A 16,237-nucleotide genomic window follows, 5' to 3' on the forward strand; every position below is an offset into this window, starting at 1 on the left:
GTGGTACTGAGTGCGAAAAGTATAGTGTATTTGTTGAGCTTTATCTTGTATGCAAGCTTTACGCTGCCCAGACTGGTGAGTTGTTTGAGGAACTCACTTTTTGGGCTGTGTTCCGCTCTTGCTGGTGTTGACTTGAGCACGAAACTTCGCAATCCCTATAGTCTCCCACTGGCTTCCCTTGACAAAAATTAGCCGTGGTTCAACTACTGCTGAACTTGGTTAGAGAGCGAGAGCTGTGGTGTATCGGGCAGCTAGACGCGGCTTGGCGTCTGTAACGTTTAGTGCGTTCCGTACCTCAACGAGCGATTGAGGCGTCCGCTGACCCAGGGAGCCAGTTATGCGCCCTTTATTTCCTCAAAATCATCCTAGTCAGAACGTTGTCAACGCCAACGCCAATGAACACAATGAACGCCGACGCCGCGTTTCTGCCTCAACGTTGTCAATGCCAACGCGTGCAGCGCACATCTGCGACTACCGCCAATAGGTTAAAGCGCGACTGAGGTGTCCACTGTCCCAGGGGGCCAGTTATGTGCCTTTCCTTTGCTTTCGAAGAATATTGAACACTGAAGTCATCATTGACGTCATAATCTTTGACCTTGACCTCTGGCTTTTGTCATTAACCTTTGACAATGACTTCACCTTGAGGTACCTGGGGTAGCATGTGTTAGGTTACCATAGTTATACCATGGTCTAGTCTTGGTTTGACCTCTGGCTCACTAAAAGGTCAAAACCACAAGCACCGCCAAATCGTTACGAGGTAGCGTATAGTGAAGCTTTTGCTTCAAAAGAGGGACTTCAAGACCATCCATGACGTAGAAGTCTTCTGCAGCGCGGCCGCCGCGGGGGCTCAGCGGTTATGGCGCTCGGCTGCCGACTCAGGGCTCGTTCACACTTGTCCAGAAATCCGGCGAGCGAAGCGGATTCGGCCGCTTTTGACTCCGAGCGAGGCGGAAAACGGCGCGGCGAGGGCGATCAGGCTGGACCCAAATTTTTCGCATTCGCCGCCGCCGCGGCGAAAAACATGGCGGCGCCTTTCGACGCAGGACCCCTCGCCTCGGAATGAATTCGTCGTTGTTGCGGCCTTTTTCAGCGCGTTCACTGGCCATAAATCGGACACCGGTACATCGCTTCGTCTCACCTCGCCTATAAGCAAAAGTATAAGTGATAAATTTGCTTTGTTTTTATTTATAGTGATGATTCTGCCGCTACTAGGCCTAAAAGGAGCGCCGGTCTTGTTGACAGTACTAGTTCCCGTCCTGACAAGCAGATGGCGCCACTAGGCTAGGCGTTTCGTTGCGAGTCTGTTTGCATACGCTGAACTCAAAATTGGAATATGCCTGCGTTTACGTACACAAGCCTGCATACGGTTATGGTACACAGACATCATCGATTTATGCTCTTTTCTAACCATATCTATGTACGCCGCGAGCGGTGACGTGGTGGCCGGGAAGTGTGTGGAAAAGCGAGAAACAGCAGCGGCGCGGCGGTTCCGCCTCGCCCGGGCGCAACAGATGAGAACAGGTCCTAGTTTTCCCGGCGAGCGAATCCGCTTCGCTCGCCGGATTTTTGTACAAGTGTGAACGCGCCTTCAGACGACGCGGGTTCGATTCCGGCTGCGGCGGTCGAATTTCGGTGGAGGCGAAATTGTAGAGGCCCGTGTGCTGTGCGATGTCAGTGCATGTTAAAGAACCCCAGGTGGTCCAAATTTCCGGAGCCCTTCGCTACGGCGTCCCTCATAGCCTGAGTCGCTTTAGGACGTTAAACCCCCATAAACCAAACCATCTTCTGCAGCCTTGTCGAGGTGTGGCATGTCTGCCTACAACAGGCCAAGACCTTTTGAGCTCCTGCTGTTTCGATCCTCTTGGCAATCTTTCCGGCTGTTGAAGACGAACGTTTCTGAAAAAGGGTGGGTACTTTCGGGATAGAAAAGACTGACGTAGGAGCCGGTGTCGATTTTATACGTGACTGACGAGCAGTGGACATGCACTGTAGCCATCCAATTGTCTCTAGTGTCGTACGAAATGGCTCCTACAAATGCGTCGCTCGTGGTGGCGATCTCGTGGGCTCATTTTTTCGTTTGCACAGTCGGGCGAGTGTCCTCTCTTGCAACACATGTTACAGGTGCCTTGTTCCGCCCGTCTCCGTCCTTTCGGATGCGGTCCGTAACCGCAGGAAGCAGAGGCCCCGACTTGTGAAACATATATATTTTCTTGGCTGAAGGGCTGTCTTGCGAGTCGTGATGACTCTGTCCACCTTTCCTTTTTCATAGCCGTGTAAAGCTGCAGCTTGTCCCTTCGCAACTTGTGACTGCCGCGGCATGACTACAGCGTTTTCCAGCGTCAGCTCCGCGTCTAGCTGCATTATTTCTGCCAGCTTACGGTCTCTGGTGAATACCACGATCTTATTGCGAATACTTGTCATGCAGCTCCCCGAAGTTGCACGGCTTTGCTAGTCGATGCAAGTCAGTTACGAACTCTTCGACTCTCGCCTTTCCCCTGCTGCCTTCCGAAGAACATTGCCCCGTTCGTAGACAATATTTCCACGAAATATGAAGGGCTTTTCGAACGCCTGCAATACATCGTCGTAAGGCCTGTTCCGGTCACCCGTTAACCCAAGGGCGAGCAGAATATCGTCTGCTTTGTCCCTCAAGAGGTAGACGAGTGGTGGGCTTAGCAGCGAGGCCGCTGACGACTCGAAATCCTTCGAAACGGCACTTCCATTGTGCCCATTCACTTGGGCTATTGAAGCTGAATTCCTCAAGAGGCTTGCACTGGAGGCAGGATGCCGCAATATCAGTCCGAACCCTTGGACCCTCCGTTGGTGTTGCTTTCAATGTTCATTCGTGCGCTGTTACCATGTAGTGTTAACGTGCAGAGAACCACCGACACGTTCGGTGTCCAGGTACGAAGATCTGTTTATTGTTTCGCTTCCGTTCCCTCGTTCCCAGCGCCCCCACCTCGCGGTCTCTGTTGTGTGTTATTGTCTTGTGGGGAATGCTTGTTCCACCGATCACCGAAACGTCGCCTTATTTCTCGCAGTAGTCGGCGCCACTGGCCTCGTGACTCACAGCCTGCAACATAGCCTGAGACATGCACAACATTTTAATAATGTTTGAACTAGAATATAAATGGTTGCGTTTCAGAAAAAAAAATCGCAGTTGCTACTAAGTGAACTCACCAGTAAATGTCATCCCATTTATAGCCAAAATATTGAGATTGGTAGAGATTTTAATCGGAGAATTTTGTTTAAGGCTAGGAAAAGATCTATGAAGTTGAGCGCCCTTGCCGCTGGTCACTGTTGTCCCCTACTGCCACTCCACTGCATAGTACGCCCGCACCGGCTTCAAATAGGCACATGCCGGGGATTTTTATATGCTCCTGTTTTTACAAGGACGCTGAGAGCTTCGAAAACTAACCCCAGAATTCAGAAATGTAACTTGTCTCGCGCTTAGATCTCAGTTGAGAAACCCGGTTTGAAGCGCAAGTGTCACCTCAAGACGCCTCACTTGGTGTTTCGTGTTTCATAGACGCTCGGGCTCACTTGCTTCGTCAAGTCAAGGTCATGCTTGAACGCGAAGGAGCATTGCTCGCCTAGGAACGAGATTACACAACAAACCATTATAATAACGTACATTTTATGTTTAAAAACAGCATATTTTGTTTAATAATCATAAGCGAGCACCAAGTATGAGTGACTTTTGCATAAAAATGCTAACCACGAAAACAACACGTCGGTGTTACTTGCCGCTCTCGCTCGAATTCCGTTTTCGGTTGGCAACTGGCACCCAAGCAGCCACGAGGGGCCGCGAGCATTCCGGTGCGTCACGTTTTTTTCTTCGCCGTGCTTGCTAGCTGCCTGGACAAGAAAATGTCGCCCTCAAGCCAAGTGGATTCTGCGCAGAGTTCGCAGAGTTCCCAGCGGAAATCTGCGCCGCGCTTCACTGCCGAAGAAAATAACCTGCTTACCGGCCTCGTTAAAGAATGTAAGACCATTTCAGAGCGCAAAAAATCAGATGTATCATCCGTGTCAAAAAAGAATGCGACGTGGGCAGAGGTTGCAAAGCTGTTCAACTGCAATCACAGTGTCACGCGGCGAGACGCAAGTCAGCTGAAGAAATGCTGGGCGAACATGAAACAGAAGGAGGAGGACGGGAAGCAAAAAAAAGATCGTCATAAAACAGGTGAGCGTAGCTTGAAGGTCGTTCACAAACTCTTGCTACTGCATGCTTTGTTTGCTATGGGTAGTGCGTGAGAATTCCACTTAGGTCTGCACAAACGCCTGTAAGCAGCGAGTGCCGGAATGCACCGGAACAGCATAACAGGAAAATGGGCACATGATCACGCTTCCCGCAAAGTATACTCCCTTGGTTTTAGGGAGTTGCGAATGCATATACATGCAGCGTGCGCTATTCGTATAATGCACAAGCAATGTCCTGTACAGCCTTCTTGATTTTTCAGTACTATCGTGCCGCTAAGAGCACACTGGGTGCACCGTAGTTGAGGTGACTGCCACACTGGAGAAACTCGTGCTCACGAAGAAACTTGCCGCGCGATCGACAGTTGCGTGATACGAGTAAGATTCAGGAGGCTGTTAATAGAGCTACAGATTTTTACTCGTTCCTGGCACTGTTGGGCTGGCACATACGTATAAGCGGCGTTAACATGGAGCGAAAGAACTATTTAGACGCGTTGGTGTGTCTTCGGTTGCTTGTGTGTAGAACCAGTTAATGAAGGAAACAAATTTTTATTGCATATTTTCTATTCATTTAGAATTAGCATCAGTGCATGCTAATTGTTTTTTTTTCTTTTCAGGAGGAAGACCAGCAGCATGCACAATGTCGTCCCTCAACGAGCAAGTAATGGCGATTGTCAGCCACATCCCCATCCGAACAGGCAACCCAACAGATTCGGATGGCGGTGCTGACCTGCTGCCAGTGGCAAGCTTGCCAGTAGTAAGGCTACTGCAGCCCATGATAGATGGGCCAAGTGACAGGGATGAATTTCAGTATGCAGGTTGGGCGCTTTGCATGTTGTTGGAGAGAAACACTTCTATAAACTTTTTCCTTTTATGTCAATGGCAGCGCGCTCTGTCACACTGGATGCTGTATTTAATTTTTATTGCTTTTTATATACTATGAGTTGAATATAGGATATATGTATATATAACGAATTATAAAAATAATTTAAAACAACACAGTGAAAGACTGCTGTACAGGTGCAGACGAAAGTCAATAGAGCACCTCGTTCTCTTCCAACATGTTTCACGTGTTTGAAATTGCAAGCTGTGGAGTGTGGGTGATGGTAGGGGACGTCGGTGCGTTTTCTCATGGACAAGCATTATTCTTTCATTTACGATAGAGAAGGCATAATTGCACTTAGGAACCGCGTGCTCTGTTTACTAATGTCCACACCTGTACATGCGGTTGGCTGTATGTTTGTGCAGATAAACGCTGCATTGGCGGGAAGTGCAGAAGGATGACCTGGTTCCAAGGTGCATGCATATCGGACAGCACTCCGAGGGCATTTTGTCTCGGCGGCAGGTATGCATGTGAGTGCTATGCTGTTTTTCAGTAGTGGAAGGAGGGGAGACAACTATCAAACACTGGTAGCAGGTGTTCACAGTGCTGGAACTTCAAATGCACTGTGACATTATCGCCAGATTTCATTTTTGGTTACACGTGTATGACATCCCTGCATCATAGATAAGCTGACAGCATTCTTGCTCTGAGTAATGCAGTAGCTCGCCTATGTGTAATGCTCAAAATTTTTCATAATTGGGCTGGTAGTTTAAGCAAGCTGTGCTAGTTTTCTAATCGAGGTGCGTTGTAGACAGGCCTAAATTTGGCTGCCCACGGATGCACTTATTAGTGCAGACTGAAAACTAGCGCCATTGGCGGCAAAGAAACTATGCAGAAATATTTATGCAGGCAGCAACTACATGAAAAAACCTTGCTTCACTGCGTCTTCTTATTAGTTCAAATGCAACCATAATGCAACACTTGTCAGTTGTGCATTCTTTATTCGTACAATGCACTATATTGGACAGATGGAAAGGAAGTTGCAGTACTAGGTACAGGAAAGGCGTTGTTGGTGGCGGCGTAACACAACTACACTGCAGCATTTTTGAGTCACTATCTGGTTCAGAACACCTATAATAAGGCATGAAAAACAGCACCTCTGTACTGTAGCTTACATACGCCCATTACGGGCTATGGCACAGGCTACTGTATTTTTCCCTTTGTCTTTCTCAGCTCAGCACTTCTATTGCATATGTGCGGCTAGAGGTAGGTGAAGGAAAACTTTGCGAAAAGCAGGATGGAAGGAAAAACACGCACACAAGTGCAAGCTAGCAACTATGCTATACTGATGTCAAGAAAAGCCACAAGCGTAAAAAGTAAGGGTCAGTGTCGCTATCAATACCATATCAGCAGCAAAGAAAACACGAAGGTAAGGTTATTGAACATAGCTCCGAGTAAAATACGAAGGATTGCACAAACACAAAAATAGAACAACTAAACTGTGGCACCAAGAAACAGGGGCTGTTATTTGGCACTAAGAAGGGCAGCTGATGCCTTGTAAGGAACATTATGAGGAAAACACAGAGTTCTATAACCTCTGTTCACCATCTGACCCAACAGTCTGCACTACTGAGGTAGACAGATACTGTTTTGTGAGCTTTGATTTATGTTTGCTCACTAATTTTGTCTTTTTCTTTTTCATTACAGAATCCGACTGGAAGGTGCACAGTCGGCTTGCCGACGAGCCACCTTCACCAACGGCGGCTGCTGCTAGCACAGCTGATGCAGCTCCAGAGGCAACTGGGCATGAGGGTGGCACATGTTTTTCTGCTGTGTAGCCTAACGCTGCTGCCACCACACCAGCAGCAGGCTACAGCAGTGCCATAGTTGCCTCCGGAGCTGACACTGGTGTCACAACTGCTGCAGCAGTTGTCGCTAGTGATGATAACAAGGCTCCGAGAGGGCGGATGGTGGTCTTGGAGAGGTCGCTGGCTAACGAGAATGAAATTCGAGCAGCTTTACTACGTGAGGAGCATGCAGTCCACCTGCAAATATTGCGGGACGACCACCACATGGGACTGAGAAAAAAAGAAATAGAAGTTGAAATCCTGCAGGCAAAAAAAAAAAACGTTGAGCTTGAAATCCTGCAGGAAAAAAAATAGAGCTTGAAATCCTCCAGTTAGAAAATGATATTAAACTGGAACAGCTGCGAAGGGTGCGAGAAGCGGTAGAATAAAGTGCATACAGTTGAATGAAACTGGAATGTTTTCTGAATGGTAGCGCAAAAGAAACGGCATGTGGCAGGTTCTCACGACTGCAGTTTATTTGCATGCCCCTATGGTTTTCTGTGCGTGACTCAGAACATGCAGCCCTGTCGCTCCCTTGCATGCATGTCTGAAAAGCTGCCAAGTAAGATGGTTGTGTGGTACACCTGCTGTTATGGCTACTTTTAGACATCATGTATCTGTGTATATTCAAACAGTACTGCATTCATGGCCAGTGTATTTCTTTGACAACCCGCACTAGGTATAGAAGACTGTGGAGAAGCATGCAGGATTAACAAACAGTTGCTGATGACTCCGATGTTCTGCTGTTTGACGCCCCGCCCCAAAAGCCACCAGCTGCCAGTTCTTCTGGAATGGGATCAGTATTTTTACAAGGCAGCCCTAAATGCGAAATCCAAGCATAATAGTAACTGTGACAGCCTACCACTAGCTACACGTACCAACTGAAAGAACCGCTAATCAATTTGCTTGCATGTGACTGTGGCAAAGCTTTCAAGGGGCGGATTGCCCTCTTAGAAAAATCTCTCACGGGGCAGAATGATGCAAGAGTTGCTCTACTTCAAGGGGAGCATGCGATGCATATCCAGCTGTTGCGAGAGGATTAACAAAATGTCCAGTATGAGTGGTGGGGAAAAAACTTATTTCCCAGAAAAAAGTTCAATACCTTGAACAGTTTCACAGGCTGCGACAAGCGCCACAATAAACAGTGCCTACAGTTGAATGAAACTGGGATACTGACTGAATGCTAGCACAAATAGCATGTGGAAAACCACGGAAGTGCACTTTATTTGCACACGCGTATGGTTTCAAGAGCAAACATGCAGCCCCGTCGCTCCCTTGCATGCATGTCTAACCAGCTATCTCGCATTAAATGGAAGTTAGGATGGTTGAGCGGTACTCCTCCTGCTATGGCTGCATGAAGTTTATCTACGTATCTTTGCATTCAAAGAGCACTGCAATCGTGGAAATGCGTTGTGCTGCATGCTACAAATCTGACTATTGTGGGAAGGGAAAACTTTTCCCAGCATGTCTTGCAAAAGCAGAATGTAGGGAAAATTACAGGGCACGTGGTCCAAGTTTCCAAGTATGAAAAGTGACAAAAATTCTGCCTCATGCAAGAGTCGACACTGCATAAATGCACACATTTCATGCATGTTGTGAATACAAGACTGTGAGGCGGTTCGAAGTCAAGGCTAATAATGGTCTCTACTAGTTCGGTTACCTCAGCTGTTTCCTTAACCCAGAGCTCAGCGGCTCGTGCCTCCAACACAAGAATCTAAACCCTTAAAGAACACGGTTCCTTCTATCCTCTCTGTTAGTTGGGCTCATGTCCGAAGTCAGTACAACATGATGTCGCGACATACTGCTATGCCAAAGTGATCGAGTTCTTAAAAATGCTGCCGGAGCATTTCTGCAAAAACCTGCGCTAGGTATATATGAAGGAGTTTAATAACTGGAAAGACATAGAGGTCATCCGGAAAGCTGAGTACCTGGCTTGTGACTCTGCACAGGGGAAGGGTAGGAGAAGGGGTCGCAATGGGGGAGGATAGTGGGAGAAGCGACATGAAAGAGGACAGCACATAGGTGCCATCGTCACAAGCGCAAGTTGAGGCCTGCGCCGCTTAGAAAGCGTGAAAGAGCAAGCAATGCCTGCAGTGCTTTGCAACTATCCGACCATGCGCCTAAATGTAGGTTATCCGAGGGTGGCCTGTTGCTGAAACGCCTCAAGGCAGCTGACAATGCGAGACTGCAAAGAAGCATGCAACATCAACTAACACTTACTGACGTTATTTTGGCCCCCCAAAGCACTTAAGAAATTTAAAAGATGTTTTTTGTGGAGTGGTATCAGTATCATTACAAGAAGGTGGGCTTAACTGCAAAACCAGAGATTTATAGCTTCGACAGCCAGCCGGTAGCACCAGGTACAAATTAAAAACCACCAGTCGACGTGCTTGCAAAAGAAATATCCGCTAAAACGCTTGACATCTAACTAGACCGCCAGCTATCTCTATCTTGCGCACAATTGTACTGCAAAACAAAATGTTACCAGCACATAATACAGACAGCGCTGACATGAACAGGTACGGCACCTTGGCCAGCCACAGAAACAGTAAGGAATGAACGAAGTATATATTCCCCTAATGTGCAGACAATTGATACCCTCAACGCAGGTGCAGAAAATATGCAACTCTGGTCCAGTAGCCCATGCAGTTGAGATCAATTGTCTTGCCACTTTAGGAGTCGTCATTCCCAGGTGCAGAAAACATGCAGCTCTGGTCCGGTAGCTTGTATAGTTTCCATCAGCTGTCTTGCTGCTTTAGGAGTGGTCATTGCAATGGTACTCGCCTCCTGCAAGGTCAGTACGGCATTCTTGAAAAATGTCATCAGATATAGGTCACTCTAGCAACAAGTGCACGAGCTTGGACTTGTGGAGAAAGTTAAATAACAGCACCTTGCAAAGGGCAGTAAGCTCTCAACTCAAAAGCTTTCTAAGCTGAGAAATTTTGCAAACATTTTTTAAATTCCTGCAATAAAGTATCGATGCAGGTAGCACGTGCAGCTACTATGATATAATTGATATTAAACACATTAAACAGTGTGGAAAATTCCGCATTTCATGCCTAAATGAAGCTGTTGCGGATGAGCGCTTGTCGTGCCTGCATTCGCGACAAGCCATCAGTGAGAGCATCAACAGGTGGCAGGTGCTGTGGCCGCGTTGCCGCTGTCGTGCTGGTGTGGTTTAGAGGAGCACTCAGAATAGGAGGCTGCGGCTCCTTCAACAAACAGGCGAAGTTGTGGAGTGCTGCACAGGCTGTAATGATGATTGCAGCTTGCTTTGGCTTGTGCTAGAGCCCCATATCCTGGCACGGGAAACTGCGCTTCCAGACACCAAATGCCCTTAAAGGTCAACCACATTTCGCGTCTTTGTGTGGGCTTTCTGGTACCTGCATGCATAACGGCATATTACACACTGTCCTTTATCGGTTATGTAATGCCACAACTCAAATATGTGGTCAAGGTTGGCCATGTAACGTCATTGCCAACATTTAACTAACCTTCCTTGAGGCGAGTTTGCTGGGCTAGGGTCTGCGAGTGGTGTCATCAGGAAGGGGTGACATGCACAGCCAGCATCTCCTAGAAGCACCCCAGGCACACGGCTCTCTTCATACAGCACCCGCAAACGAGAGTTGTCAAAGATACGGCTGCCGTGCACCGAGCCCGGACAGTCGGCAACAACGTCGAAAAACTGAAGCTGCGGTCCGCTGACAGCCTGCACCAAAACAGCAATAGACCAGTGGACAAAATTAGGGAAACATACGGCGCCTCCTAGTTCTGAGACTCGTGATGCGACCATTGACACGATAGTCTGTCGTTGAGAAAACGCACTTCTTGAACACGCGGGAAACCCGCTCTTGTACGCAGCCAAGTAAAAAAGAAAAGAAAGTACAGTCGACAGCACGTCTGTGTTGAGCGCAGGAGGGGCTGTCTATCGGACGGACGAAGTAAAATTTCTGAGCAGGTACTCGGTATTCGGTTCTAGAGATAATGCTTGCGCTGGAGCGATGTAGCATTGATATACAATTTGCCCTGTAAATCGCACTGTACTAGTTACAGAGAGGGTGAGTCAAGGTTTCACTTCGTTTGTTTGGATAATACGCCGCTCCAGCGCTCAAGACAGACGTGCTGATGACTGCACAGTGTTCGAGCAGTACTGTTCCTTGTGAACGAAGCTATAATATAAAGCAGTGTTGGGTTAAAAGGAAAATACTGTACCTCCAGCGCACATTCCGAAAAGAGATATTTCGCTATGGGCCAGCGCTCGACGTAAGCATGCTCGTGGTTGCGCGTTCGTAGCACCGCGGGGATAGAAATAAAATGACAGCACGAACACCCCGCGAACGAATACGCGCGAGCTAAATAGTCGCGATAATTCAAAGCACTTCCGTTTTCATTACTTACCTGCATGTTGATTGAAAAAGTAGCCCTTGCGGTTCCGGTAGACTTCTGCGTCTTTGCCACCGGGGCTGTTGATCCTGATATGATTGCAGTCGATGTAGCCGGTGACTCAAGGAAATTGACCAACTTCATAGAAGTCTAGCATCAGTTTTGCTAACTGCGAGGCGGCAGGCAATTGCACCAATATCGGGTGCAGGTGCTGGTCAATCAACAAAATGACTTTGCCAACTGCGCGGCACACCGTAGGCTGAGAAATCCGCACCAGCTCCCCGGTGACCGTTCGAAATGTGCCGGCCCCGTAAAACCTTAAAGCCAGGAGCAGCAGCAGCAGTGGAGGCACAGGCTGTCCCCTGTTGTCGGTACTTTCGCGGAGAGGTAACATCGTGAGCAGCTCCAGCTCGGCGTTCTTCGAGAACCGATAGCGGGCGGGGAATGGCTCCTACTTGTAAAGCTCCATTGGATTGCCCCGATCACACAAGGCTGGCCGTGGAATCTTCGGCAACCGATGGGCCTCAGAAAATACTACGTCCATGACGGAGCAAGCGTACTCAAACGCAGCTATCCTCCGCGCAACGTCCGATTGGTATAGGCAGCCATGTTGAAAAACACACGATCTCAAGCTTGAGCGTCTTCCAAGCTAGCCCCTAGGCAGACTTCAAATTTGGACTGAATTCGATCAAGTCAAGCCGATCGCAAGTCGCGTTTCAAGTCGAGTATGGTTTATGAAACGCGGTGCATCTGACTTGAGACTGACTGAAATCAAGTTCGCTTGAAGTTGCATCTCTGAATTCGGGGGTAAATTTCGCTCCTTCCTGAGCAACTGAAAATGCGACTTCAAGATTATTATACGCGCTCTCGGCCTTGTCCTGCGGGGTTGGGTGACACCATCCAATGCAGGCGGCGCGTTCGCGCCATTGTACTTCGATCCTGGTTCGAGTTGCAGCTTAAACTGCAGCTTAGAGTTTACCCTCGGAGGTGCCGCCTCTGGTGTTGAGTACGGGGCAGCATTAAACTAGGGCCTTGTCAATTGTCAGCAACTCACTACACTGTAGGCACCGTCTTTGCCAAAAGTAAACAGGCAACGGGGTTTGTTTACTAGTCGTGTAGCTGATCACATATGACGCCTCTTAAGTCTCTAACTGTGGCTAAAGTAAGGAAATTCCTTGTCCTCACCTTTCGAGACATTCTGGTCTTTATGGCGCCGTAAAGGCTCCGCTATATACAGCTGAGAAGCTAACCCCGTTGCGTGGTTACTCAGGGCAAAATGCCTTATTGTGCGTTTCGTATAAAGAATGTGTTGCACCTCAACTATTAGGCGAATAACCACTGTTACAGACTCTGGGATCCCGGTGAAACATGTTGGGTGCAGGCGAGATGGTGGCGAAACGCTGACCCCTTGAGGGGCTCGTTCTGCGCCGGATGCTGCATTCACTTGATGCCACCGCCGATATCGAGAGTTCAATGCCTGAGACCCTCTGGGGCCGTATACGCTCATAGTGGGGACGCACGTAAGCAAATACGCGGCAGACAAAGATTTTGCGCAGAGCCTGCCTTGCGTTTGGCAGCTGAGTGGCAGCATGGGGCTACAGTGACCGGCGGCGCGGATGCTCAACTTCAAAAGTATTTTCTCTCCAGAAACAAAAAATTGCCGCGATTAAGATCGTTGAGCAGATTTCATATACTGGCTCTCAAGTGGGTTGTTTCCCATTTTTTTTTTAGGTCGGCCACCTCAGAGTGAAATTTGCAGCCGAATTCGTGACAAACCGCACTTTTCCGAAAATTCATCTTTTTTTTGTCTCTGAAACATAGTCGGTTATAGTCTACTTCAAGAATTTTTAAATTGCCCTACATGTCTCAGGCTGCGGATAAACTTTTTCGTAGTGATTAAAACGAAAACTACAGATTTAAAACAGATTGCAGAAATTGTTCAATTCGCGCGATAATATTAGGGACTAAGCCCATAAAAAAAATTGAGTACTTCTGTTTTCTTTCTATACCATATACGAGAGCGCAGTGCTCATGTATTGTTAAATAAAGTGAAGCGTGAAGAAAAAGAAATTAGTTTTAGTGACTTTTTAAATAAGATCTTGTTTTGGACTCGACCGTAAAATTCTAAGGTCTGTCACCTGACCCCAAAATTCTATTAGCCGAACACAGCCTGACAAGAGACTTTTGACAGCACAATAAAGAGCCGTAAACTTGCTGAAAGAAATCGGGTAGGGCCGAGTGCGTTTAACGTGGAATGACCCCTCTGCATAAACATTTCATTCACTGGCAGCAAACTCTGAGGAGAGCTAGTAATTTGATTGCGACATACGGTGAATGATGACGTGGCAAAATACGCGCAACAACAGCTGGAACAACGCTGTTCCGGCTTAAAATCACAGCCTGCCCGATGATACGTACAGAAGTAAAATAAACGCACTGCTGGCGACCACCAGTAATCATGCCCGCACGGAAAAGAGCAACAACTAAATAATCCCGAATGACGCGCCGCATGCTATTAGGCACGGGCTTACACGGCTGTTTGCGCAACGGCACCAGTGTTGTGCCGCATGTTTTTTATTCGGCGTGTCACCGGCTTAAGCAAATTTGTTTATTAAATTTCTTCAGCTGTTTCCTGAAGGTTTCAGTGCACAGTGAAGCATGTAGCCGCAAAACATGAAACGAGAAATACCTAAGCGCCTCTTGAGAGCAGAAAATGGTTGACTTGGTCGATATAAACTGGCACGCATTTTGTTGAAGCGGATTTTCCGATAATTATTGTATGCGTTTCTGCACTTTGTAACGAGCCGTAAAATAGCGAACAAGCGCTTCCAGCTTTCTCGGGAGGTAGGATATAACCTCCCGAAATTTGCACGAGGAAAACTCACTGCGTGAAAAACTTCGCTACCAATCTGGCGGGCATCTAAACTTTTAATAGAGTTCTGCAGCCAGTGCTCCCCGCTCATTTGCGGCGGCAGTCGGGGTTCTATGTAGAAAGACAAACCCCGCGTAGGAGTTGTGTAAGCTTGTCTTGTCGTAAAAGCAATGCGGACACAGAGTTTATATTTGACCATGACTTTCGATGCTTAATTTTTCATTTTCCGCTGAGGCATCTCTATCTATGATCATCGTGGATGTATGCTACTCTTCAGATGCTATTTTTCAAAAGCAAATACCAGCGTAGCACCAGCTGTAGTTAGCATTTCAAATTGAAGCTGGCGGTGCCATGTGCACCATATGCTATAAAGTATGCCGCAATGTAGATGTAAGTTCGGGAGTCTTTGCGTCGCCGCCGCAATCTCGCCGACCTCGTTGAGGTGTTTCTGCCTGCGTTAAGTGCATGTCAAACCAGGAAGCGCGGAGCTGTCAGCCGCCGAAAACACACGCGAGTCTCTGAGCGGCGCGTTCCGCCCGCTGCAACGTCGACGATGCTGTAGTCAGGCTAAACTTGGCAGCACTCGCATATGTCAGGCGAGATACGGACGTCTCCGGACCTCTTGAGCTTCGAAGTAGGCAAGTGACGCATGTATGGCGCTCCGCCGCTACCGCCAGTTGAGAACATTGGAGTCCGTATCTGGCCACAATATATCTGGCATGGTGTTTGAATCTATTTCAGCGAAAAGTACAGGCCGCAATTTCCTTTCCAACTCGGTCAGCTGCTTTTCAAAAGCGCTCGATACAGGAGTAATACTCCTGTCACACGGGCACCGCAAATGCCTTTGAGAATCGGGTCCTTATATTGAAAGGCGTAAGGTGTGCAGCTACACGGCACAAATGTTGGGCCTTTGCCACTAAGGTCCTTGGAGGCGAAGCGCCCGTCCGAGATCTTTGGAGCCCAAAGGCGCTGACTTCGAGAACCTGCGATCGCAGTGCCATCCAATGTCAAAAAGTAAAAGCAATGAGAAAAAATATATGCAGCCGATAATGTTTGAAAACTTCTTTTAAAAATACAAAAGGTGTGTCTGGCTTTGCTTTTTGTACGGGTGTTTATATTTTATGCCCAGATTTTAAGGCAGTAAAGTGTTGCAGCAACACCGAGTGCCCCTGGTGGCCAAAGCAATATACAAAACCTGCTGCTGCTGATGAAAGCAGCTATTGCAGTTCTTTCAAGGAAGCAATCAGAATAAAAAGAAACTGCCTGAGCTCAACGAATGAACAGAATTCCCCACTTTAATTTTAAAACACTCACTTCAGCCGGCTCGAGCGCAGCAGCGGGTGCTAAGCCTCAACGACTGTTTCACCTTTGGGCTTCACCGTGTAGCAGCGTCGCTGCTCCTTTAAGCTTTATCTCCTTTGGTGAAAAGAGGCGCCTTTGCTGGAAAGGCCTTAGAGGAATGCCATGTGACAGGGGTATAAGTCTTGGCCCGAATACGCACTTCCTGTCAATACGTAGGTGTGCTTCTCTTTCCTTTTGCCCGACTTTCCTTGTTGCATAATACTTACCACTCGCTCCTTCTGACTAAAATTCAAGAGAAAATAACGTCGCTGCTGTCACTTGGCGCCCGCTGACACTTCTTTCAAAAGCCCCTCATTACTTCGGCGCGCTCTCTCTCTTGCGGAGATGTCCGCCGCCCTTGTCGTGACTAACACGGTGCGCGCACAAACGAAGACCAACAGGAAAAAACAGGAGAAGCGCGCCGCCGCAGGCTACGCTAAAAACCTTATGACACGTTTAAGTGGCTAATTATTTAACTGGTCCTATCAATAAACTTGCATATATGACGCCTGCGCTGTGCACGTCATTTTCTGTGCTTAAAGTCAATGTTACTAAATAGGACCCTATCTAGTAACATTGGTTATAGTGGCCCTGAAACATTTCCTTGCAGATCGCATCAAACACCGTGAAGACAGCAGAGCACCTTAAAGGCGATGCTGTCCCGGAAAAATTTGATCTTAACGCAGCAGAGAGCAGTGTAAATTACATTTGCTGTGCTTAGTTTTCCCCTTAGCCTCAACGAACCTTTGTATGTCATAACTGCGTAGGAAGAAGACG

Source organism: Amblyomma americanum, chromosome 1 (genome assembly GCF_052857255.1).
Source record: "Amblyomma americanum isolate KBUSLIRL-KWMA chromosome 1, ASM5285725v1, whole genome shotgun sequence".
In the NCBI taxonomy this organism is placed as follows: domain Eukaryota; kingdom Metazoa; phylum Arthropoda; class Arachnida; order Ixodida; family Ixodidae; genus Amblyomma; species Amblyomma americanum.